This window comes from Mus caroli, unplaced genomic scaffold (assembly GCF_978045245.1).
Source record: "Mus caroli unplaced genomic scaffold, Mus_caroli_1 scaffold_7, whole genome shotgun sequence".
Taxonomy (NCBI): Eukaryota; Metazoa; Chordata; class Mammalia; order Rodentia; family Muridae; genus Mus; species Mus caroli.
Window position 1 is genome coordinate 105,567,344 of NW_028227262.1, and position 25,322 is coordinate 105,592,665.

The 25,322-nt window shown below is 37.7% G+C and overlaps 1 non-coding gene across 1 annotated transcript; it reads right to left on the minus strand.

Moving 5' to 3' along the window:
- Window positions 1-5,154: 5,154 nt before the first annotated feature.
- LOC115031398 (small nucleolar RNA SNORA17) lies at window positions 5,155-5,285 on the minus strand. The gene has a single exon (XR_003837038.1). It is a non-coding gene; the product is annotated as a small nucleolar RNA SNORA17 (small nucleolar RNA).
- Between the last annotated feature and the right edge of the window lie 20,037 nt (window positions 5,286-25,322).

Consider the following 25,322-nt stretch of genomic DNA (forward strand, 5'->3'; position numbering starts at 1 on the left):
GGTCTTGCAAACTTTATATGCCTAAGTACAGGGGAACACCAGGGCCAAGAAATGGGTTTGGGGGAGGAAAGTTGGGGGATGGCATGAGGGACTTTTGGGATAACATTGGAAATGTAAATGAAGAAAATACCTAATAAAAAATAAAAAATAAAAAAAAGACATGGACCAAAAAATATATGTGTAAGTATAGTTCAACTTTTAAAAATATGAAGCAGATATGTCAGTAACAAAGTGCTTAAGGTGTAAAATGTTTAAGGCCATATAACTGAAATGATTCCATCTGTTTTATACTATACAACATATAAAAGAAGGTAAAATTCATTGTAAAGATTGTTAGTATAAAGCCCATTAAATAGTCATAATTGTGATTCTGTGCAATAACACAGTTAAAGATAATTTTCATCAGCTTGGACATCGTACAATATGCATTTCTTTTATTTGTTCTTATTTATTCATTCATCTATCTCTTTTGAGACATTATGTCTCAAAAACCAAAGAGGGAGAGAGAGAGAGAAAGAGAGTCTCACCCTATGTTACTCAGCCTTCCCTCGATCTTCCAACTATTCTTTCTCGGCCTCTGTCTACAGATGTTCCCTGTCATGACCAGATAAAATGATAACTTATTATTTGCAAACATAGAAATGGATATAGGTAACATGGAACTGGATAGCAGACTGATGTTTGACTGTAGGATGTTTTTCACTCTCTCTAGTTGGAGTACTTCACATCAGTTATAAAATTTAGAAGAACTAGAGTGAAAATGGAAGGATGGGAATCACAGATCACTTAAAACCATACCGTAAATTTTCACTGAGAATCCCTTCATGGTAGGGATAGATAACAGATTCTGAAGCCAGATTTGAAGGAAAGAAAATAATTTTCACACAAGTAAGGTGGCAAGTAATATTGTAGCAAGTAATTTCCCAGATTCTGTAAATTTCATGCTACAGAAAGAATAAATGTTAATCCATGAATATGGCATATAGACAATGTGTCCCAAGAGAAAAGGAAAAGAACAGAAAAATATTCAGAGGACAAAGAAATCAGGATTTTGCTTTGCCTAATGCAGGTTAAAAATTTAAGTGTCCAGGTACAAAATAACTTATCTCACTTCTTTATATAAGAGAAGAATAGATGACCTATGTGGAACATACATAGGGAAGTGCAAGAAAGCACTGAACTTCAAAAGAGTTTTGTTTTAAAATTTGGAAATGACCAGATATCAATACAAACTTCCCATGGGAAGTCACATAAGGGTGGGTTATGTTAACTTTGAATGGTACAAATCTCTTCATTTTGAAGTGAATGGAAATGTGTGTAGCTGACAAGACAGGAACTGAACATACATACTAGATATAGTTCGACAGAGACTCTTTGAACTCTTAAACTACCATAGACTCTGAGGTAAGGTGGTAGATTTGTATCTAATTCAATGCTATTAGGCTGTCAGTTAAGTTCAAAAATTAAGTTTAGTAAAAGTAATGAAGGAAGATAAGTGGAAGAATGATTAGTCTTGGTCAGAGACTTGAATAGCAAGGTTATTATTCCTAAGATTGTGCATGATAGAAATCTCTAGGGCATAAGTGCAGAAATAAATAAAAGAAGATGTCATAGCGCTCAGTCTACTTGCACAAGTTAGCCTGAAAATGGGTGGGATCACAGGCTGTCCAGCTTTTCCATGAAGGTTATACAAAAGTTTTTGGGATACTGGGAGTCATTCAATCTCTGCTGTATCTCTGTAAAATAAAAATATAAAAAATAGCTACGGGCAGTTCCACAGACCATAGGAATAGTTACGATACAGTAGAATTTCATTAGCAGAAAAATATGGGAATTAAAGGTTAGATATTAATTCACAAGTAGAGCATTTTTGTACTCACTTTATGTGCAAGGCTTCAAGTTAAATTTTAAGTACTAACCACACACACGCACACACACACACACACACACACACACGCCCACTCACATGTGGGGCCGTGAAAGGCAGCCGGTTCTGGCTGAACGAGGCTTACTCCTGGAACACAGTAGAAAACTCTACAAGGGAGGAAGAGTGAGCCACGTTCCCAGAGACAGGTGCCTGACACCACAGAGCCCCCAACTCCATAATTCTGTGACTATAAGTCACACAGACAATGTCCCAAGCTCCTGGCATTCTGGCTAGACTCTACCCCCCACAGTTATCTTACTATAGCCAGGTATAACCCTCGCCACAGTTACCTGGCAACAGCAAGGTAGCCCAGCCCACTTTAAAAGGGGCTGCTTGACCCCTCCTCTCTCTCTTTAAGCTCTCACCTTTCTTAATCTCATCTCTAGCCCTCCTTCTCTCTCTCCCTTTCCCCCTCTCTCCATATGGCCATGGACAGCCTCTCTCCCTCTTTCTACCTTCTCTCTCTCTGCCTTTCTACAATAAAGCTCTAAAACCATAGACTGTTTCTGCTCATCAAGGCCCACTGTGCTTGAATGATGAGATAGGCTTTCCCCTAAAGAGCCACATCTAACCACCTGGCAGAAGGTCTTCCTGTGCTCCAGCTACAGACCAGACCAAGGACTCACCCACGTGGAAAACATCAAGCGCCCTCTCTCCTTGCCCTCTCCTCCCTTCAGCCCTGGGGCTGACTGAGCCACCCCAGAGGGCCCCCATTTTGTTCTCAGCTCTTCTGAAGAGTCCAGCAGTGTCTGGGATGCCCAAGACTAAAACCCTGTTATCTCTGGCCTCCATGTTCTGTGGTATATACAAGCCCCTCCCTCCCAAAACACAGTAACTTACACACACAGAGGAATTTACACACACACACACACACACACACACACTCCAGAAAACCTAAATATAAGTATCCTTAAAGAACTAGGGATTCTTTTGATTGTTTCCTCTATTGTTCCTTCTTTCTTCTCATTTCTACTTGATGTTCTGTGTGAAATACTTTGTCATTTTTCCATCTACGTTCTATAATCTGACTGCCGCCACATTACTCTAGCATTTGCATTTATGGCCTAGCTGCACACAGAGATTTGCTGGCATTCTTGTGCTCAATGCATCATGGGAGAGAATAATCAAGCCAACCATAATCAGACACTTCCCAGAGCCAAACAATAATAGCCAAGAGAGCAGACTCATAGCAAGAGTAGGGAAGGGAAGCTCCCAACCAAGTGGGCAACATACAAGATTGACTTACTATAATCTGTAATATATTCAAATATATTGGATAGTCCTTGACAGCACATATGTTTCAGTATATTTTTGGCCATAAAATAACAGCTTATGCTGCTTGCTAACTGTCCAGAGTTATAATTTTTCAAAGAAATCTTTCATTAATCCCTTTGAATTAAACATTTATAGAATGCCAATGTATTATCATTTTTTAACTTTTTATTGGTTCTTTGTGAATTTCACATCATGCACCCAATCCCACTCATCTCCCCAACCCCTACTCCTACCCTTGCAACCTCACCAACAAAGAAAAAGAATCTTGCTGTGGAATCCGCAGTGTGTCACAGTGTGTCTCACAGTATACCTTTTATCTACACTTCTTTGCTTGTAAATGTTTATTGAAATGACTTGTCTACACTACTCTATCAATACTGGAACCTCACTGGGACTCCTCTCAGATATCCAATTATTGCCCTGGGTCATGGAGATCCTGTAGTTTTCTATCTGTGGACCTGCCCTTTCATACACTCCAATAGTTCATTGATGGGATAGATGTTGGGCTGAGACAATTCAAAGTCTGACTGGAGATGGGCCTGAGAAGTATCTGAGCTAGTCAGACCACCTACTCTTTGGTTCTCACACCCTTGGAGCAGGCTCACCAGCAACCCCTTGCCCAAATGAGGTACAAGGCCCACTCTTCCACTCTCCTGAGTTTTGAAGAAGGTGAGAGACAGGACTGGTTCACCAATTCTCATGACCCTGGGACCAGCTCTCCTGACTGCCATGGTGAGCAGAGGAGATCATCTCTCACTGAACTTCACTGCAGACAAGGTACAGGACCAGCTCCCCTGTGATTACTGGCTTGGGCCAGCTCACCTGTAATCCCAACACTAGGTGAGGTGCAGGGTCTTCTTTCCTGAGTGCTACAGTAGGTGAGAGGCAGAGCCAGTTCTCCCATGCTAATGATCTCAGGGTCAGCTCTCCTGCTTGCTGTAAGTGGCAAGAGGCTAGAGAAGAGAACCATCTGCCCCCTGTCTATGGCACTACACTGCAAACAAGTAGAAGGACCAGCTATTCCACACTCATATCCTCAAGCCAGCTTGCCCAAGGCCCTGATACCTTGGTCAGCTCTATCTTGCTGCTGAGGTGAGGTATAGGATCCACTCTCCTTAATGCTGCAGCTGGTGAGAGGCAGGGCCACCTCTCCTGTTCTCATGACCACAGGATCAGGTCTCCTACTTGCCACAAGTTGTGAGGGGTGAGGTGAGAGGAGGGTGTCTCTCCTGCATCCATGCCACCTTACAAAAGACACGTGGCATCACAGCTCTCCCATATCCATACCCTTAGTGCTGGCTCACCCAAAACTCCATCAACATGCAGTGTCACTCTCCCAAGTACTGCAGGTGACTAGGGACAAAGCCTGATTTCCAGCTCTCACATCCCTAGGCTCTCCTGCAATGCCCAAGTGAGAAGTATGGCTAGTTCTGTACAGCTCTCAAACATCAACATATCCCTGGGCAGCAGCCCAGACCAGGGATGCCTGCCTGGACTTTGGTAGTAACAGACTCCTACTACTGCAGCACCACGGACCCACACATGGCCTCTGGTGGCAACACAGGCTAGGATACCACTATGGTCCCAGGTTGGTATCACTGACTACTCACACCAGGCTGTTCTTCACTACCCTCAGGTCTCCAGTTTTGACCCTCTTCCTTGTGCCCACATCCTTCTGTTTCTCTTTCTCTCCCATTTTTCTACCACTTACTTGATTTTTTAGTGATTCCTGGGGTCTTCTAAACACCCGCAGTCATCTCAGCAGAAGTCTCAGGAGTGCTATGCCCCTCTCATGCTTTATGGTGCCAGCAGGGGTCTTTTGGGCCTGTCCCCTCCCCCCACGTGCCAGGCCTGGGTGCTGCTGGATTAATGATTTTCTCAGGTTAGTTTTTTGTCTAGTCACCACCCTGGTTCTGGACAGGTAGTCTTCTCAGGCTTGCTTTTTTTCAAGGAATGTTAAGCTACTATCATTCAGATATTCACAGGTCAGAATACTGATCATAGACATAGCTTCTCTCTTCTCTGCCATCTACTAAAGCATGGGTGACACAGCAGTTACACCTGTAAGGCCTCTAGGGGCAGCTCTATTTTTTTTTTTCAATTTAAGAACTCTGTGGTGAGTATTTGGCCTGGCAAGATGTCTCAGGAAACAAAAATACTTGTGACCAAACCTGATAAAACAAGTTTTAAAAGGAGAGAATTAACCCCTACAAATTGTCCTCTGACCTCCATATACTTTCTGTGACACACATGTGACCACATACATACATAAACATACAAATAAATAAATGTAATAATAGTTTGAAAGATTATAAAAAAGAGAAGAGATGAACAATAATATTATACCGACAGTTTGAGAAGGTGGACCAAGATAATATATCTGGGTGTCTCTGTATTAAGCTAATTTTACAATGTTACTTTGAAATGACTTCTGCATTTAAGCAAACAGTCTTGAATAAAGTGTCTATCACTTGGTATTTTGATAGGAGCTGTTACCTATTTTCTAAAGCTATAGTTCATGTATTATAAAATTCTGAAAGCTTACTTTAACGTGGAAATGAGACTGTCTGATAAGTAAATAATGTGAAATATCTTTCCTCTTCTTTTTGTTCCATCTCCAGTATTTCCCACTACAACATTCTACAATGCTCAGAGATAAAACATAAGACCTAGAAGGCATAAATCAAGCCAAGTATTCCATTTAAAATCATTATAGAAGTATCGAGAAATTAAAGGCCAGGAAGGAGGTTACTGAGAATGAAAAGAAAATTTTAAACATAAAGAATTTAAACACTTAAAATATGATGATACTATAAATCATATGGCTCGACTTATTCATTTAGAAGTGGAGAATTTGAAGCTCACAGAAACAAAGAGAGTTCACAAAGAGCTGGATTGCCTAATGACCAGTGAAGTGTTCTAAAAACAAGAGAGGACATGACCTGAACCTATGGAGGGTGTCCTTGACAGCTGGCTCAGCGCTTTAATCTACATTGCCAAGCTCAAGTTTCACTTGGGTGACTCAAACTAATGCTCACCATCACAATTTTCTCAGCTGGACTGACTTTACTTGCACTCTACCTCACTCAGCCTTCCCCATGGCTACACGGTTGACCTTGCCATCACTCAAAATGGTTCTACAATCTTTAATCCTACACTGTGGCTCATGACCACAGTCTCCCATCCTCTCTGAGACCTAGTTTCAATACTTCATGTGCTGCCCAAGGTCACTGGCATCACCAGGTCATTAATTCCCTCATCCTTTCTCCCCACTCAGTCTCCACAGTGTTAACCATTGTTTCCAATTGCCTAGATTCCCTGAAGCTCTGTGGAATTCTTTGCATTTTTTTCAATAATCTTAAATTCTATAACCAAGTTCTTGTATACTATGCTATACTAAAAATAAAGCAAAAATATAGTCAATTGAGTCATGTGTCTTTTCTGCTTCAAGTACTTGGTGCTAAGATTTCCTTGTCAAAAATCTCCAAATGAATTGATTATTCCACTAATAAACACTGCCTTGGCAACCTCTGTTGCCCTCTACAACTTTCCCATGAAAAATATTTGCAAGAAACATAGTCATCTTTCCCTTCCCAGATTCAGAGAAGACCAATTTTTAACACAGAGAAAGGAGGATAATCAGGCTATAACCACTTTGCTGTCCTCCCTTTCTATTCCCTTTCCTGTGATTCTTCTTCTCATAGTACAAAATACTTCCATCTATTTGATTAATTCCCCCAAATGTGCTCTGTATTACAACTTCTGTCTTAAAAACCTCCAACCGTTATTTTTTTCCTTTAACTCAATGGCAAAACTCTACAGATAAAAACACAGCAAATATATTTCACCTTACAAATATCATGTCTTCTTAGTATTGCTTTAATATTCTATAATGCAATATGATAAAACATTCAGCCATAAAGTAAAATAATAATGTGATACATGTTATAGCATGTATAAACCTTAAAACAATTATGTTAAATACAAAAGACTAGACACAAATTATCACAACTCGACTTCATTTACATGAAATCTCTAGACTAGGTAATTTTATATAGAAAACATGTGATTGCCAGAGGCTGGGCAAGATAGGAATGACTTGAACACAAAGTGGATAATTTTTCTTTGAAGATGGTACAATTCTCCTAGAATTCACAAACTTATGACTACCTAGAAATCTACTAACTGGTAAAACATAAAAAGATAGCTATAATACTCAAGCTATTTTGAAATAAAGTTTATATTTTTAACTTATAAAAATCTCCATAATTTCTAGTGTCAGCATTGTTAGAGTAGCTGAATCCAAATCTATCCTCATTACTGATTTTTATAGTTCAAATCAGTTGACAAAAACTTCAAAATGATTTCATTTTCAAATAAATCAGTTGATAAGATAGATAATGTATATCTTAATTGAGGGTTGGAGAGTAATTATAATTATGTCCGATATAATTTTTTAGAAAAAAGTAAGATAATTAGCTTAAATGCAACACAATTTCAAATGGTGAGATCTAAATAGAGATGTCTAATTGAGTCCCTGGGATATTACATTGAATTTGATATAACCTAAGAAAATTGTTTATGAACACTAATAAGAAGGTAAAGTTTCTAGATTTGAAGATGATAATTAACTCAAGAGTTAAGCTTGCATATTATTAGCATGCAATTATACATTTGTTCATTTGAGAAGACCTGGAATATTCATTATATACTAAGCACCATTCTGGATTAGAAATGACTAATGATGCTACCAGAAGGAACCATTGAGAAGAAAACAATGAAGTATTAATTGGTGTCTCTTTCTAGGTAAAGGAAATAAACAATAATTTGCCCTTCCTGACTTAGAAGATGAGGCTCATATGTCCAAGAAAATGGACATCAAAACTTCATTGAACATGAGGCTGTTTGAATGCATCAACTTTCCTTTTTAAAAAATGCTGTTTCCTATATTATGTGAGTCTATACTCATCTTGAAAAAGTCCTTTTAATATCTTGAAAACGATTTTTTAAATGATAGAATTCTCAATTCTGTCCATGGGTTGAAATGAAGATTTCCGTTTTGATCAGTGAAACTCATAAACTATTCATTCATGTAATCTCCCTGTTCAACAGCTTTCTCTTTTTTGTTCATGGCTGCATGTTCAATGTGGACTTTAAAATAGAATTACTTTTAGTTTACAAGATGTTTTCCTCCCTCAAGACTTTCCTTTAAACCTTTCAGTTCTCTTCAGTGGGAAAAGATTACAATTTCTTTTTGTTTCAGTTATTGGTATTGTATAGAGTCCCTGAGCCCAGGACCATAAATGTTCAATTTCTCTGTATTAAGGCATATTTTCCCCCAGGGATGGCTGTAATCATGATAACACCTGTATACTGTTCATTTTACAATGCAGAAAGAGATTAATTTGACCACCAAATGTTAATTTTTGTACTCTAAATTCCAGGTGTTGGAGGGAACATATTATCTACTCAGAAACTTTAATATATTATAAATAGGTGGGTCTCATGTATTCAATGACTCATCAAAAATATGAACAAAAGAAGAATTTGTAAATTACAAGGTGAGTGCATGTTTTTGCAATGAGAAAGCTTGCTGTTATATGAGCCAGTCTCCATGCTCAGAAGAGAATACCTAAATGTAAAATTTAAATCAAGAATGAAAACAGACTTTAGGAGACTAATTTTAATACATTTTTCTAATTGGAATGGTCTTATTTAGCATTTTACAAGGACAGAAATCTCATAGCTTTTCTAAGTTCCACTGGGTATCTGCTCCTCCAAAACCTTCCTTAGTCTACCCCCATACCTATATCCATTGTTTACTTTCAGCTGACTGCACTACAATTCTTCATTCACTCACCTGTTACACACTAACCTATGAGGTCTTTGTAGACAAAGACTAAGTACACTGTTTCCATGCTTTCAACCACCATTTCAAACCTTCCAACACTGGTGAGCAATGACTTCTTTAACAAACAATAAACAAAGGGAGAAAAGGAGTGGGACAGACCCCTAAGCTGCAGAGTCAATAAACTTCAGATCAAAATTGGGTTTCACGGTGTTCCATTGTTGATGACTTGCATATTGTACTAGGCTTAGGATAAATGTATCTCAACAAAACATGCCCCCCAATTTTTCTTGTCATTATTTCATAGAAAATAGAGTATAATGATGACTTATGTAGGATTGGCATTGCGTCACATGATATAAGTAGAGATTACAAGAAGTATTGAGAATGAATTCTATAGGTTATACACAAATTAAATTCCATCTTATATGAGTCTTGACCATCTGTGGGCTTTGATATCTATGGAGCTTCTGCCACAAAACTAAATGTCAGCTGTATATTTGTTCTACAGTGCTAAAAGTACATGTCATTTTCTAAAATGTCACTTTTTCTACATTCCATTATGATTTTTTTTGCATCTTTTCACCCTTAGGTGATTCTGAACATGGTAAACTTTCCTAGCGATGACTATCATTGGAGCTATTCTCTGCTTTAATGGGGAGTCATGCCAATTTAATAGGAAATTATATTTAAATTGATATGTATCTGGCTATTTTTAAAATATCTCTTCTGGACCATTTTTTATGCATAGATTTTTTCCCTGTAATCCCATTGCAAATAAATATCCCTTAGATTTTTTGGCTTACATTTACCTCCATTTAGTAAATCAACAGCTATAATAAATTCCCATGAGCACATATATTTCTGTTCTCTAACTATCACTCATTCAAGCTACATTTTCTTATACCAAAAGTGTTCTCTTATCTTCATTATTGCTTTTTTAAACTCTACAGAAACTTTTTGCATTTGAAAAACTAATTTTGAGAAAAATGTTCACACTAAAAGAAATCATAGGAAACTTGACAGTTAAACATGAAAAAAATTAAATGCAAATTTCTGGAAGACAAGCCAATCATTTTAAATGGTCATTTTCCTAAACTTTGAAGAAAAATAATTAAAATAATAGAGGACTGTTTAAACCTGAGACATAAAAATTAAGAAGCAAATGACTTCTAAATAGATTGATTTTATAAGCAATGAATGCATGCATAACATGGGTATGTATCTAGTACATTCTAAACTAAAATATACTGGGTGGATAGAGAGGTAGGAAGAATCTTGGAGGAAACAGGGGAGGTGGAAAGCAAGATAAAAATATATTGTATTGAGATTTTTAGTTAATAGAGAGAAAGATGAAGAGTGCAAAAACCAAGACCACCCATTGGTTAAAATGCAGAGAAAGATAACTCATCAGCACAAACATTAATTTTCCCTGTTGACTTGATAAAAACTTTTCCACAAGAATAACTAACTGAACTTCAGAATCTGTGAGGCGCCCCAGTTAAATGTTGTCCTATTGTCTTAGTCAGGGTTTCTATTCCTGCACAAACACCATGACCAAGAAGTAGTTGGGAGGAAAGGATTTATTCAGCTTATACTTCCACACTGCTGTTCATCACCAAAGGAAGTCAGGACTGGAACTCAAGCAGGTCAGGAAGCAGGAGCTGATGCAGAGGCCATGGAGTGATGTTCCTTACTGGCTTGCTTGCTCTGGCTTGCTCAGCCTGCTCTCTTACAGAACCAAGACTACCAGCCCAGAGATGGCACCACCCACAAGGGGACCTCCCCGCTTGATCACTAATTGAGAAAATGCCTTACAACTGGATCTCATGGAAGCATTTCCCCAACTGAAGCTCCTTTCTCTGTGATAACTCCAGCCTGTGTCAAGTTGACACAAAACTAGCCAGTACACCTATATAGAGTTGCCTTGGTCCTGGAGTCTCTTCACAGCAATGGAAACCCTAAGAGAGATTTGTGAGTTTCCCTCTAACAAGGCACTCTTTCTGTAGAAGGACCTACTCTTTTGAATTAGTTATATTCATAGGACCCCTTCTCAAATGGCATCACGTGATTACCAGTATCTCAGTATCAAAGGGTTTTTTTTGGGGGGGTGGGGGGATTCAATCAATAGCAATCTAGTTTTATTTTTCTTCATTTTCCAAGGATCCAACAGTAAAAGCAAGTCATATGCACATGATGTTTAGTAATAACATAACAGCATGTGATAGAATTATTTCACACTATTAATTATGTATACAATCTCTTCTAAGTAATCTAGGACCTGCCAATTTTTACAGTCAATATTTGACATAACAGAGTATAAATGTGCTTTTGCCTGAATTTAAATTCAAATGGGTGTTTTGCTCTTTGGCCTGTACCAATTAGGCTTCCACACTTCTCCAAATATCAGTCAGCCTCTGAACTGTTATGCCTTAGTGTGAGAGGTATGTATTGGTGGAGTGAGTAAATGAGATGATAATTGAAAGAAGCCAATTTATTATTTCTTTATTGTGCACAATATAAAACTAATCATGTCTAATGATATATTCCATTAGATAACAAATTGCAATGCATTGAGTTATTAAGGTAACAAGCTAGAACTACTTAGCATATTTGTGAAGTGTCCATATTTAAAATGAAATAGTTATAAACTTGGAGGCTACCTTGACATTGACAAAATATGAAAATGTGTAAATTTTATTACCATCATATGTGAAGGAGTTTTTTTTTTTTTTTGTTTGATTGGTTTGGGTTTCGGTTTGGGGTTTTTGGGGGGATTTTTGGTATGTGTTCTAGGGAATTCTAATTTAATCTATGAGTGCCTGGAATAAGAAGAAATTCCGAGTTTCAAGATATGACTGATCATGAAATCGTGGCAGAAAATAGGGATTATTTCCCTAAGTATCTCCAAACTTCCAAGCCTGAGTCAACTGTCCAAAACTATACCTCAGAATAAATCCTGACTACACTCACTACCATGTCTTATATTTTATAAATGTATTAAAAAAAAAACACTGGAAAATAGAAGAGTTTGAGAAGGTTCGGAATGCTCCAGAAACCACTGTAATCTATGAATCTAACTTGTTCTTATCAGATTGTGTACTTTCTTCAGTAATATATTCATGGCCACTTGAAGGATAAAGAACTGTGTGAAAAGAATAATACAGAGCTGCTTTCAGTTCCCAGTTTTACTAACTTGTGAGAGCTTCAGAGTTTTATGTTTATGTCTTTCTTGGCATGTGATGACTCTTAGCTCCCTTACGTGGAAGCAAAATTGCCAAGGCCAAAGAACTTTGGTAGGGTAAGAACTCAAAAGCATTGGTCAGCCTCTTCTGTCCTCAGCCTAGATAGAAGGCTAATGTGATTAAAGCCCAGAGACCAGTGTGAGCCAATGAGTGGAGATGGGCAGGTGAAGTATAACCTGTTAGAACCAGAGATATGGTTGAGATAAGGGCTGTGAGAAAAAAGTTGACTGAAACAGTAGCTTATAGACTGGAGAGCTGGCTTAACAATTAAGAGCCCTCCTGATATTTGAGACCTGGGTATTGCTTTCAGCCCTTACAAGGCAACTCACAACCATCTATAACTCCATCTCTGTGGTGTCCAATGACTGCTTTTGTTGTTGGAATCAGGCACACATGGGGCATATATCCATATATACAGGCAGGCATGACAAATAAATAAAAGTATAGTTAGTTTTTTTTTTTTTTTTGTAGTTGTTTTTTTTGTTGTTTGGGTTTTTTTACCCGAGCAGTGAAAGCAAGTTTTGGGGCAATGGTGAAATCGTGCTGTCTCAGGGGTGACACTAAACATGATTAACTGCTAAATGTGAAGCAACTGCTAAAATCGCTGCATACCATGGACAGTATCTCATCATAGTCATATCATAAAAATAATTTAAAGGTTTTTTAATAGATTCTCTGACAATGAAATTTAAGTTAGGCTCTTTGCATATTGTATGAGGCTTACATCACATCACTTTTGCCTTTTGTCTTTGACCACTTCAGATTTCCAACAGACTCAACTTCACAGCATCACATAGCTTTCTCACCTCTGTACTACCTAGCTTCTCTTCAAAGATTTCCATAGCAAATGTGACCCTTGCTCTGCTACACATCTCTCCTTCAACATCAACTATGAGAGACTTGCCTCAAACACCCAGTCTACAGGAGATTCTTTTTCTGTATCCACCTCCCACTTCTACACTGCTGTGCTTAGTGACTTCACAGCAGTGATCAGAATTGGGGATTATCTTGTTTGTCTGTTGATTTATATTTTTATTTATGTCCTCATCTCTTAAACAGAAAATCCATTGAGGAGGTGCTATCTTTGTCCCTTAGCCAAATAAATAGCCGAATGACAGTTGAAATATTGCCTGGATTTTCTATTAGACCTTTTGAGTTTTGAAGTAATCCAGCCTTCACATTCCTCCCAAACAACACTATACTTACAAAAAATATAATATTAAACTATTTGAAATTTCTAGAATAAAGTGAATTCTTAACTAATTGGCAAAGTAATTCTTAAAAGAAGTTATTGTGCAAGATCAAACTCATAGTAGCCTGACGTTCAGGGTTCTTTTAAGATTTTGTTTGAACACAGACTTGCTCACTATCAGGCTCTGGGACTAGATGCAGATCAGATATGCTCAGATACAGATCTCATTTTAATCTTAAAAATCAGTACTTAAAAATCTATTTTATTCCCACTTTGAATCTGAGCTTTTAGCATGGGCTCAAATACAGGAGCAGTATAATGCAGTGCAAAGAAATTCATGTAGTTACAGAACAAGGTCCTCCATGAACAAGGTTCTACCACAAATGAAAAGCATGAATGTCAAAATATGAAGATCTACTGACCAACTCTACTGCCAGCTCTGACACTGATTACCCATGTCATGATTCTTATTCAAACCCTATTTCTAAGGAATAAAGGAGTTAAGTAGGCTAGCTTCTCAGCCTTGGTCCTACCCTTCTCATCACTTTTACTGTTCGGTCCTGAGATGTTGAGAAGAAGATGGCCTTTATATCTAGAGAGGTCTGTCTCTTCCAGTCCAATGTTTTTAAGCATAATAAAACCTATATACCCTCCCAGGAAAATCAGCTTCACCTTAAATTTAATGTGTTAAAAGAAATAAAAATGTGTGTGTAAGTGGTGTGTGTGTGTGTGTGTGTGTGTGTGTGTGAGTGTGTGTGTGTGTGTGTGTGTGTGTGTGTGTGTGTGTGTGTTCAGGCAACACATACTCCAAACTGAATAAAATGGAAAAATGACAAACTTGATTGCAGTTCATTTGATACAACCTACTTTATATTGAAACTGGCTTACGTTTGCTAACATTTGCCTCATAAGCTGGTTACAGACAGACAATTTTAGGAATTATGAAAATGTCCTGACTGTTTTCATGACATTTTCAATTTTGATACATTTTTGCTTACTATTATATATCTAGATATCGCAAATACATGAATTATTTTCTATTTTGTGTTCCACATAGCTGTCACAATTGTTGCGCTTAATGACTGTGGAGAGTTCTCTTTGAACCTCTCAACTGAAGAGAGAAAGGTGACGGTGATGATGATTACAGATTTTTTTTTTCAAGCATGAGGCAGCACTGTCAATATAAAGGGAATTAACTATAAATAGTTCTGATAAAGGATAGGTTACAGAATCAGAGCACCCACTAGAGACAATGAGAGGAGGAGGTAGGGAGGACACACTGAGTCAAGTAACCTACTGGTTACCAGGTGACCCTATGGGTGGGTTCTGAGGAAACTCAAGGAACTGCTTCACCTAGAACCAATTTTCCCGTTCTTATTTCATTAAACATCTCCATATTCCACACAGTGAATCTGAGGCTTTCTTCTTGTGCTCTATCTTGAACCAAATTATCTCTTCATGCTACTATAAAAGTATGTCTGTTATTGGCTATGATATCATAGGAAGTCAACCACCAGAGTCACGTTACATTTTATTAATGCTTGAAAATATTAAATTCTAGAGTTCTGTTTCCTCTAATAGACAGTATTCACATGGTTATATGTCTGAAAGGCTACTGTAATGTCTGGACAGGCATGCCATAGACTGTCTAGACAGTCTAGATAGCAACTTCTGATAATATGACCCTATTACCCATAACCTCCCCAAATTGTGTATTTTAGAAGGAAATGCCATACAAATGAAAATGTATAAAAGTAAGAATGGGCGTCCTTTTTTAAAAGCCACAGCATTCTGTTTTGTCAATGCAATGCCTCTTTGTTAAGTATATTCAATGGGATGTTTTTTAATGTATGGGTCACAGGTGCCTGTAGGTCAGATGGCTGAGTACCTGTAAACTGTAAATTCCTGCAATGGACTCCAGTAATGAATTGAGCCTCTGCAGACAGCCTGATCTGAGCTCCAGCCAGCTGATGTTTATGTTTGCTCAAATTTCGGAATCTTTAAAGCAGAAGCTTATTCTGTGAGAACAGGCTCCTCACCAGCCCTTGGCATCCAGTTTTTCACAAAGAGAGCAGCAGCTCCACCTCTCTCCCTGCACCCCCTGTGGTGCTCCCTCACTCTAAGTACCAAAGACATAGATTAGATGTTTCCAAGTCCTCCACAGCCCAAAGGTTAATGAGGCATCTCATTCATATTTCATGATTGCTGTTTGCCCTTCTCTGCCTTTGGGACACACAATGGAAAAGTACAATCAATAGAATAATATCAGACACACCACACAATTAGAAGATAACAAAAATAATCCATAATGCTCCCACTGTATTTAAAGTGACTGTCCTGAGTTAATAAATCATCAAATGATCATCATTTTGCCAGCACTTGCCAACATGTAGAAACATTTCTTCAATCTTAGAAGCCAAGAGCTCCTACCCAGCTCTGTCTCCATGATAGCCTCCCATGCCAGTCCTGAACATGGCTGCCCCACATCATGTTGTTGTCTTTGACACTGCTATTCTGTCTCATTTGCTGAAGTGCTCTTAAGAGCTGCTAACTCACAGGCTGATGACTCACTCATGGAAGAATGGCAGAGAAGGCATGATAAATATAGTATGCCTCTGTAGTAAATAAATACATCAACATTCCCTTTTTTATTATTTATTTATTTGTTTGTTTGTTTGTTTGTTTTAAACTCCAGAATTTACACCCCTTCTGGTCCACCCTCTGACTATTCCACATCCGATACATCCCCCCTGCTCCTCCCTGTCTCCAGGAGGATGTTCCCACACACACACCCCACCAGATATCTAAACTTCCTGGGGCTTCCAGTTTCTTGCTATAAAGTTGTGGGGGATGTGGAAGTCAACCTTGTGAAGGAAAAAGTGGAATAGAGAACAAGATGCCCCTGGCTTCTGTGACTCCTTGAAGAGTCCTGATCTGCCTTACATGGCATTAAATCTAAGATAGCTCCCAGAATACCAGTAAGACAGCAAAACAAACCAAGGACAGGGAGGTGGCTGCTTCCCTTCATGGGAGCCTTCATGGAAGTCCTAACAGGTGGCAATGCACTCCCCCCCCCCCCTTCTGAGTAACCTCATCAGGCAGGGCTTTCATTGGGGCACAGAGATGGTGTAGAGAGATACAATGGGCTGAGAATTTAGGGATTTGGGATTGGCTCAAACGCTGTATATAAGCATATGTACCATGCAATACACTCAGATCTGCATCCTGATGCTAGTGTCCAGATTCTGGTTCCTGTGATTTGTCACATGACTCCATAACCTGTCATCACCTAGTACTGTTCATACACAATGCGAGATCCCCACCCAAAAGCTGGGAAGCCAAATAGCCCTTTTAAAGTTGAAAACAGAGCACTCAAAGAAAACAAATGAAGTCTGATAAAAATAAAAAGAAAATTAAAATGACTATTGATTCCTGTCTTAGTGAGGATTTGTATTCCTACAAAAAAACATCATGCCCAAGAAGCAAGTTGGGGAGGAAAGGGTTTATACAGCTTATATTTCTACATTGCTGTTCATCACCAAAGGAAGTCAGGACAGGAACTCACATAGAGCAGGAACTTAGAGGCAGGAGCTGATGCAGAGGCCATGGAGAGGTGCTGCTTACTGGATTGCTTCCCCTATCTTGCTCAGCTTGCTTTCTTGTAGAACTCAGGACTACCAGCTCAGGGATAACACCACCCACAATGGGCCTTCCCAATCTTGATCACTAATTGAGAAAATGCCTTTGTTGGATCTCATGAAGGCATTTTCTCAAGGCAAACTCCTTTCTTTGTAATAACTCCAGCTTGTTGCACACAAAACCAGCCAGTACAGTTCCAATTGTAGAATACGCTTTTCCGTTTTATTGTAAAGAATATAAAAATAATTATGACTACATACAGACATCACATGTATAATCAATCCTATGTATGGTCTAAATCTTTATGTATACAAAGATATATATAAATTCAGACAATTCTGAGAGTAGAGTGTTTAATGATAGTTGGTCTTGAGATAGGTGCATCTTAAGATTTGCTATTTATTTCTATATTGTTCTTCAAACTCATTATATTTATTTATATTTTACTACCTTCAAGGGTCTGGTCACATAAGTTTAGAAAATATAGTTTTCCATTTCATTAAAAAGCAATCATGCTGGGACAACAGAGATAATTCAATTAGTAAAATTATTTGTCATATAAGCCAAAAGTCATGAATTCAAATCCGAAGAACCCAAATAGAAGTTGAGAAAAAATAGAAGTGTATATACCATTCTAATGCTTCTGTGGAAAGATGCAAAGAAGGAACAGGAGAATTCCCAGTAGCTAGAGGTAAGCTAGATTGTCATAGAAAACAGAAAAATAAACAAAGAAACCCTGACTCAAAATGATGTCAGGTGAGGACCCATACATAAGGTTGTTCTATGATAATAATGAATACATGGTAGCATGCATGTCCACCTGTTTTCATCAAATACATATGCACAAGAAGATATGCACAAAAGTTATACTGATAGAATTTAGTTTGTTTCTTGCATATTTTCTAACAGTTGAAATAGATGGGTTTTTTCCAAAAAACTGTATAGATATTAGACAAAATAAATACTGAAAAAACTTTTAAAAACCCAAAAAAGTTTTGAAGAAACAAGCATCTCATTTGAGTCACTCAACATAAGTAATAAAACCTTACATGCAAATTAAACCAAAGGAATCTCCAAAGTGAAGTCTTTTAACATTCAAGCATACTTTGTTTATTGAGCTCACTTTCATAATTGTGTCTCTTGTGACATTATATACCACAGACTAATTAAAGAGGGTAAAATAATTTATTATTGTTCTTACTATTTATGAAATACTAGAATTTAGCATGCTTATTCATTTGAAGTTTCATTCTGGATGACTGGTTTGCTAGCTTTCAGAGGTTTTTATCAGGGGGTTATTACATTTCCTACTTCGAACTTTCCTTTCTTTGTCCACTTTTTCAAAACTCTCCTCATGGTCTATGATCTAAGGAAGGTCACGAATTTTTATTTTCTTTCACTGGACAATTAGACAGCCGTAGCTCTGAACTTCCTATTGAATGTGAGGCTTCATTCAAGCAGTTCCCACTTGGGCTTTTCACAGTTGATATTGATTTCCTTCTCTGGTGCAGTATATCTTTTCATGTAGTAATGCCTGGAGCAGAGCAGAGACCCTAGAAGAATATGAATTTTTATCTGTTGGATACTGACTTTTGAAACTTCTACATAGTGTTTCCCTTCCCTTCATAGCATCTAGGTATGGCTAAATCATTTACCTTAGAGTTGTGTTTTATATTACAGGTTTAGAAATTCAAATAGGTCAAGGATTGTGTTAACCAGCACAGTAATTGAGAGGGAAAGGAGTTAAATAAGCTAAAGAAAGTCCTCTTCCACTCCCTGTCATGTGCCTTCAAAAGATGGAAATCTTCTTATTAATTTGCTGTAGTTCAAATCTTGCAGTCTGTGATGTCAGCACAGACAGAGGCAGTCACATTAAGCAAGCTCTGGAAACCAGTGCATAAAATGAGAATACTGTCTCACTGATTATTTGCTGGGGGAAATGACTACAGAGGGCACTTGCCATTGAAATCCTGTGGGTCATTTAGTTTCCTTGCAAACATGCCACAAGGACATTCTGAGACTGTTTGTTAACTCTTAAAGTTATCATTAAATCAATTCCAGTAAGTGTAGAGGTTCTAAGTGGTGAGGGCAAGTACGTGCTTGATCACGGTATAGATGGTATTTTCTAAACTAACTTTAATGAAAACCTTCCTAATCTTCTTTCAATTGGCTCTGCAAGACATTCTGGCCACTGCAGACATTAAATTCATGTTAAATTCCTTCCTGCAAACAAAACTTCAGATCTAGATAATTTTACTGGTAAAATTTATGACATGTTTGAACAGGACATAATAACAACTCTTTATATTTAATTTTTTAGAAAATTAAGATGTTTTTCAACTTTAAGACAAGGACTGCACTATTCTGATACCAATATTAAGCAAAGACATTGCAAAAAGAATAGTATAACACATGACATCAATTCTGGGGGCGGGGGAAGCTTTTAAAGAAAAAGAAATGTAAATTGAATCCAACTATACATATAGGAGTAGGACATCCTAAACAAGTAGAATCTTACCCTAAGAATTCAAGGCTCCCGGGTCACCTTGGGCGAGGAGTCTGTGGACACCCCCAAGATCCCCTAGAGGAATGTTCATCAATCTTAGGACCACTGGCAAGTGGAACACAACTTCCGTTCCAATCCAATTGCAAGGGACATGAGACAGCATTAGAGAAGCAGAAAACCCAGCCTGACCAGGGTCACAACTCCCTTCTGGTCAGCCCAAGGAACCAAAGTATTCCACGACAAAACCAAATTCACACATTATCTTTCCATGAATCCAGCCCTTCAAAGGATAATAACAGATAAAAAAAAATACAAGGACAGAAACCACACCCTAGAAAAAGCAAGAAAGTAATCTTTCAACAAACCTAAAAGAAGACAGCCACAAGAACAGAATGCCAACTCTAACAACAACAAAAAAAAAAAAAAATAGGAAGCAACAATTACTTTTCCTTAATATCTCTTAATATCAATGGAATCAATTCCCCAATAAAAAGACATGGACTAACAGACTGGATACACAAACAGGACCCAACATTTTGCTGCTTACAGGAAACCCATCTCAGGGAAAAAGACAGACACTACCTAGGAATGAAAGGATGGAAAACAATTTTCCAAGCAAATGGTCTGAAGAAACAAGCTGGAGTAGCCATGCTAATATTGAATAAAATTGACTTCCAACCCAAAGTTATCAAAAAAGACATGGAGTGACACTTTACTCTCATCAAAGGTAAAATCCTCCAAGAGGAACTATCAATTCTGAATATCTATGCCCCAAAGACAAAAGCAGCCACATCCATTAAAGAAAATTTAGTAAAACTCAAAGCACACATTGCACCTCAACTAATAATAGTGGGAGACTTCAACACACCACTTTCATCAATGGACAGATTGTGGAAACAGAAACTAAACAGGGACACAGTGAAACTAACAGAAGTTATGAAACAAATGGACTTAACAGATATCTACAGAACATTTTATCCTAAAACAAAAGGGTATATCTTCTTCTCAGCACCTCATGGTACCTTCTGCAAAATTGACCATATAATTGGTCACAAAACAGGCCTCAACAGATACAAAAATACTAAAATTGTGCCATGCATCCTATCAGATCACCATGGACTAAGGCTGATCTTCAATAACAAAATAAATAATAGAAAGCGAACATTCATGTGGAAACTGAGCAACACTCTTCTCAATGATACCTTGGTCAAGGAAGGAATAAAGAAAGAAAGTAAAGACTTTTTAAGAGTTTAATTAAAATGAATCCACAAAATACCCAAACTTATGGGACACAATGAAAGCATTTCTAAGAGGAAAACTCATAGCTCTGAAGGCCTCTAAAAAGAAGTTAGAGAGAGAACACAAGCATCTTGACAACACACGCAAAAGCTCTAGAACAAAAGGAAACAAATTTGCCCAAGAGGAGTAGACATCAGGAAATAATCAAACTCAGGGGAGAAATCAACCAAGTAGAAACAAGACGAACTATTCAAAAAATCAACCAAACAAGGAGCTGGTTCTTTGAGAAAATCCACAAGATAGATAAACTCTTAATCAGACTCACTAGAGGGCACAGGGTCAGCATCCTAATTAACAAAATCAGAAATGAAAAGGGAGACATAACAACAGATCCTGAAGAAATCCAAAACACCATCAGATTCTTCTACAAAAGACTATACTCAACAAAACTGGAAAACCTGGATGAAATGGACAAATTTCTACAGAGATACCAGGTACCAAAGTTAAACCAAGATCAGGTTAATGATCTAAACATTCCTAAATATCCCCTAAAGAAATAGAAGCAGTCATTAATAGCCTCCCAAACAAAAAAAGCCCAGGACCACATGGGTTTAGTGCAGAGTTCTATCAGACCTTCAAAGAAGATCTAATTCCAGTTCTTCACAAACTATTCCACAAAATAGAAGCAGAAGGTACTTTACCCAATTTATTCTATGAAGCCACAATTACTCTGATACCTAAACCACAGAAAGGCCCAACAAAGATAGAGAACTTCAGACTAATTTCCCTTTTGAATATCGCTGCAAAAATACTCAATAAAATTCTCCCTAACCGAATCCAAGAACACATCAAAACAATCAACCATCCTGACCAAGTAGGTTTCATTCCAGGGTTGCAGGGATGGTTTAATATACAGAAATCCATCAATGTAAACCATTATATAAACAAACTCAAAGACAAAAACCACATGATCATCTCGTTAGATGCAGAGAAAGCATTTGACAAAATCCAACAACCATTCATGATAAAAGTCTTAGAAAGATCAGGAATACAAGGCACATAACTAAACATGATAAAAGCAATCTACAACAAACCAGTAGCCAACATCAAAGTAAATGGAGAGAAGTTAGAAGTAATCCCACTAAAATCAGGGACTAGAAAAGGCTGCCCACTTTCTCCCTACCTATTCAATATTGTACTTGAAGTCCTAGCCAGAGCATTTCGACAACAAAAAGAGATCAAGTGGATACAAATTGGAAAGGAAGAAGTAAAAATATCACTTTGTGCAGATGATATGATAGTATGTATAAGTGACCCTAAAAATTCCACCAGAGAACTTCTAAACCTGATAAACAGCTTCAGTGAAGTTACTGGATATAAAATTAACTCAAACAAGTCAATGGCCTTTCTCTACACAAAGGATAAACAGTATGAGAAAGAAATTAGGGGAACAACACCTCACAATAGTCACAAATAATATAAAATACTTTGGCATGATTCTAACTAAGGAATAGAAAGATCTGTATGGTAAGAACTTCAAGTCTCTGAAGAAAGAAATTAAAGAAGATCTCAGAAGATAGAAATATCTCCCATGCTCATGGATTGGCAGGATCAATATAGTAAAAATGACTATCTTGCAAAAAGCAATCTACACATTCAATGCAATCCCCATCAAAATTCCAACTCAATTCTTCAACAAATTAGAAAGAGCAATCTGGATATTCTTCTGGAATAATAAAAAACCTAGGATAGCAAAAACTCTTCTCAAGGATAAAAGAACCTCTGGTGGAATCACCATGCCTGACCTAAAGCTTTACTACAGAGCAATTGTGATAAAAACTGCATGGTACTGGTATAGCGACAGACAAGTAGACCAATGGAATAGAATTGAAGACCCAGAAATGAACCCACACACCTATGGTCACTTGATCTTTGACAAGGGAGCTAAAACCATCCAGTGGAAAAAAGACAGCATTTTCAACAAATGGTGTTGGCACAACTGGCAGTTAACATGTAAAAGAATACGAATTGATCCATTCCTACCTCCTTGTACTAAGGTCAAATCTAAGTGGATCAAGGAACTCCACATAAAACCAGAGACACTGAAACTTATAGAGCAGAAAGTGGGGAAAATCCTTGAAAACATGAGCACAGGGGAAAAATTCCTGAATAGAAGAGAAATGGCTTGTGCTGTAAGATCAAGAATCGACAAATAGGACCTCATAACATTGCAAAACTTCTAGAAGGCAAAAGACACTGTCAATAAGACAAAAAGGCCACCAACAGATTGGGAAAGGATATTTACCTATCCTAAATCAGATAGGGGACTAATATCCAATATATATAAATAACTCAAGAAGGTGGACTCCAGAAAATCAAATAACCCCATTAAAAAATGGGATGCAGAGTGTAACAAAGAATTCTCACCTGAGGAATACTGAATGGCTGAGAAGCACCTGAAAAAATGTTCAGCATCCTTAATCATCAGGGAAATGCAAATCAAAACAATCCTGAGATTCCACCTTACACAAGTCAGAATGGCTAAGATCAAAAATTCAGGTGACAGCAGATGCTGTCGAGGATGTGGAGACAGAGAAACACTCCTCCATTGTTGGTGGGATTGTAAGCTGGTACAACCACTCTGGAAATCAGTCTGGTGGTTCCTCAGAAAATTGGACATAGTACTACCGCAGGATCCTGCAATACTTCTCCTGGGCATATATCCAGAAGATGTTCCAACTGGTAAGAAGGACACATGCTCCACTATGTTCATAGCAGCCTTATTTATAATAGCCAGAGCTGTAAAGAACTCAGATGTCCCTCAAAAGAGGAATGGATACAGAAATTGTGGTACATTTACACAATGGAGTACTACTCAGCTATTAAAAAGAATGAATTTATGAAATTCCTAGGCAAATGGATGGACCTGGAGGGCATCATCCTGAGTGAGGTAACACAATCACAAAAGAACTCACGTGATATGTACTCACTGATAAGTGGATATTAGTTCAGATACTTAAAATACCCAAGATATAAGATACAATTTGTGAAACTCATGAAACTCAAGAAGAAGGAAGACAAAAGTGTGGATACTTTGCCCCTTCTTAGAATTGGGAACAAAACACCCATGGAAGGATTTACAGAGACAATGTTTGGAGCTGAAACGAAAGGATGGACCATCTAGAAACTGCCTTATCCAGGGAACCATCCCATAATCAGCCTCCAAATGCTGACACCATTGCATACACTAGCAAGATTTTGCTGAAAGGACCCTGATATAGCTCTCTCTTGTGAGACTATGCCGGGGCCTAGCAAACACAGAATTTTTCTGTTAAGTGTAACACAATCCTAGGTTTAGTGTATACTACTGAACCGGATACTGCAAACCACCTACATCTTACTTTTGTTTAAATAGGTAGACTTCATAATGTATAAATTGTATTTTAAGTTGTTAAAAATTGTGACTTTTATGAATATGTTTATAATAACCAAGTATTAAGCTCTGAAATTATATGTAAGTAACATATGAATCAAGCAGGATATATTTACATATTTAGGAATATATATATATGTATATATATATATATATATATATATATATATATCAAAGAAAAGGGGGTTATGCAGAAGGGCCTAGGCACATGAGAGGCATTGGACAGAAAGGGGGAGAGGGAAAATTATGTAATTATACTTTTATTTCAAAAAACAAAGACTTAAAATTAAAATTAATACAACTTGCCACATTAAAACACCAAAAAGTGTTCATCTCAATCTCTATTTTTTTTTAAATGCTCCTGTTAGCAAGTGCTTCTTAGCATCAGCAATAGTGTCTGAGTTTGGTGTTTGCAGATGGGATAGATTTCAAGGTGGGGCAGTCTCTGGATGGCCGTTCCTTCAATCTCTGCTCTACTCAGGCATCAACAGGAGAAGAGCCCCTTGGTCCTGTGGAGGCTCGATGTTCCAGGGTAGGAGAATGCTAGGGTGCTGAGGCAGAAGTGGGTGGGCAGGTGGGGGAACACCTTCATAAAGGCAGGGGAAGGAAGGAAGGGATAGGGGATTGTGGAGGGGAAAACAGGAAAGCATTATAGCATTTAAAATTTCAATAAACAAAATAGCCAATAAAAAAAAAAAACAGCATTTGTCAAAAACCAAAACCATTCTTGATGAGGAATACAACTACATTTCTCTCACTCAGTAAAGGCTATTTAGGAAAATGTATAATTAACATCACTTTGTGTGGTTCTTCTAAGAGCATTACTATATTAGCCCTTCGGTGATAAGAATGCTAGGATCCAAGGGCTGTATGGAATCTATAACTTTTAATTGATTTGAACTTCAAAAATATACTCATTAATACTAGCACTTTAGTATTTATGGATTTCACAATCAATATTGCTGATCTATTTGATAAGGTAACCAATCCCAGGAGCTCAAACAGGCTGGTTTTCCTT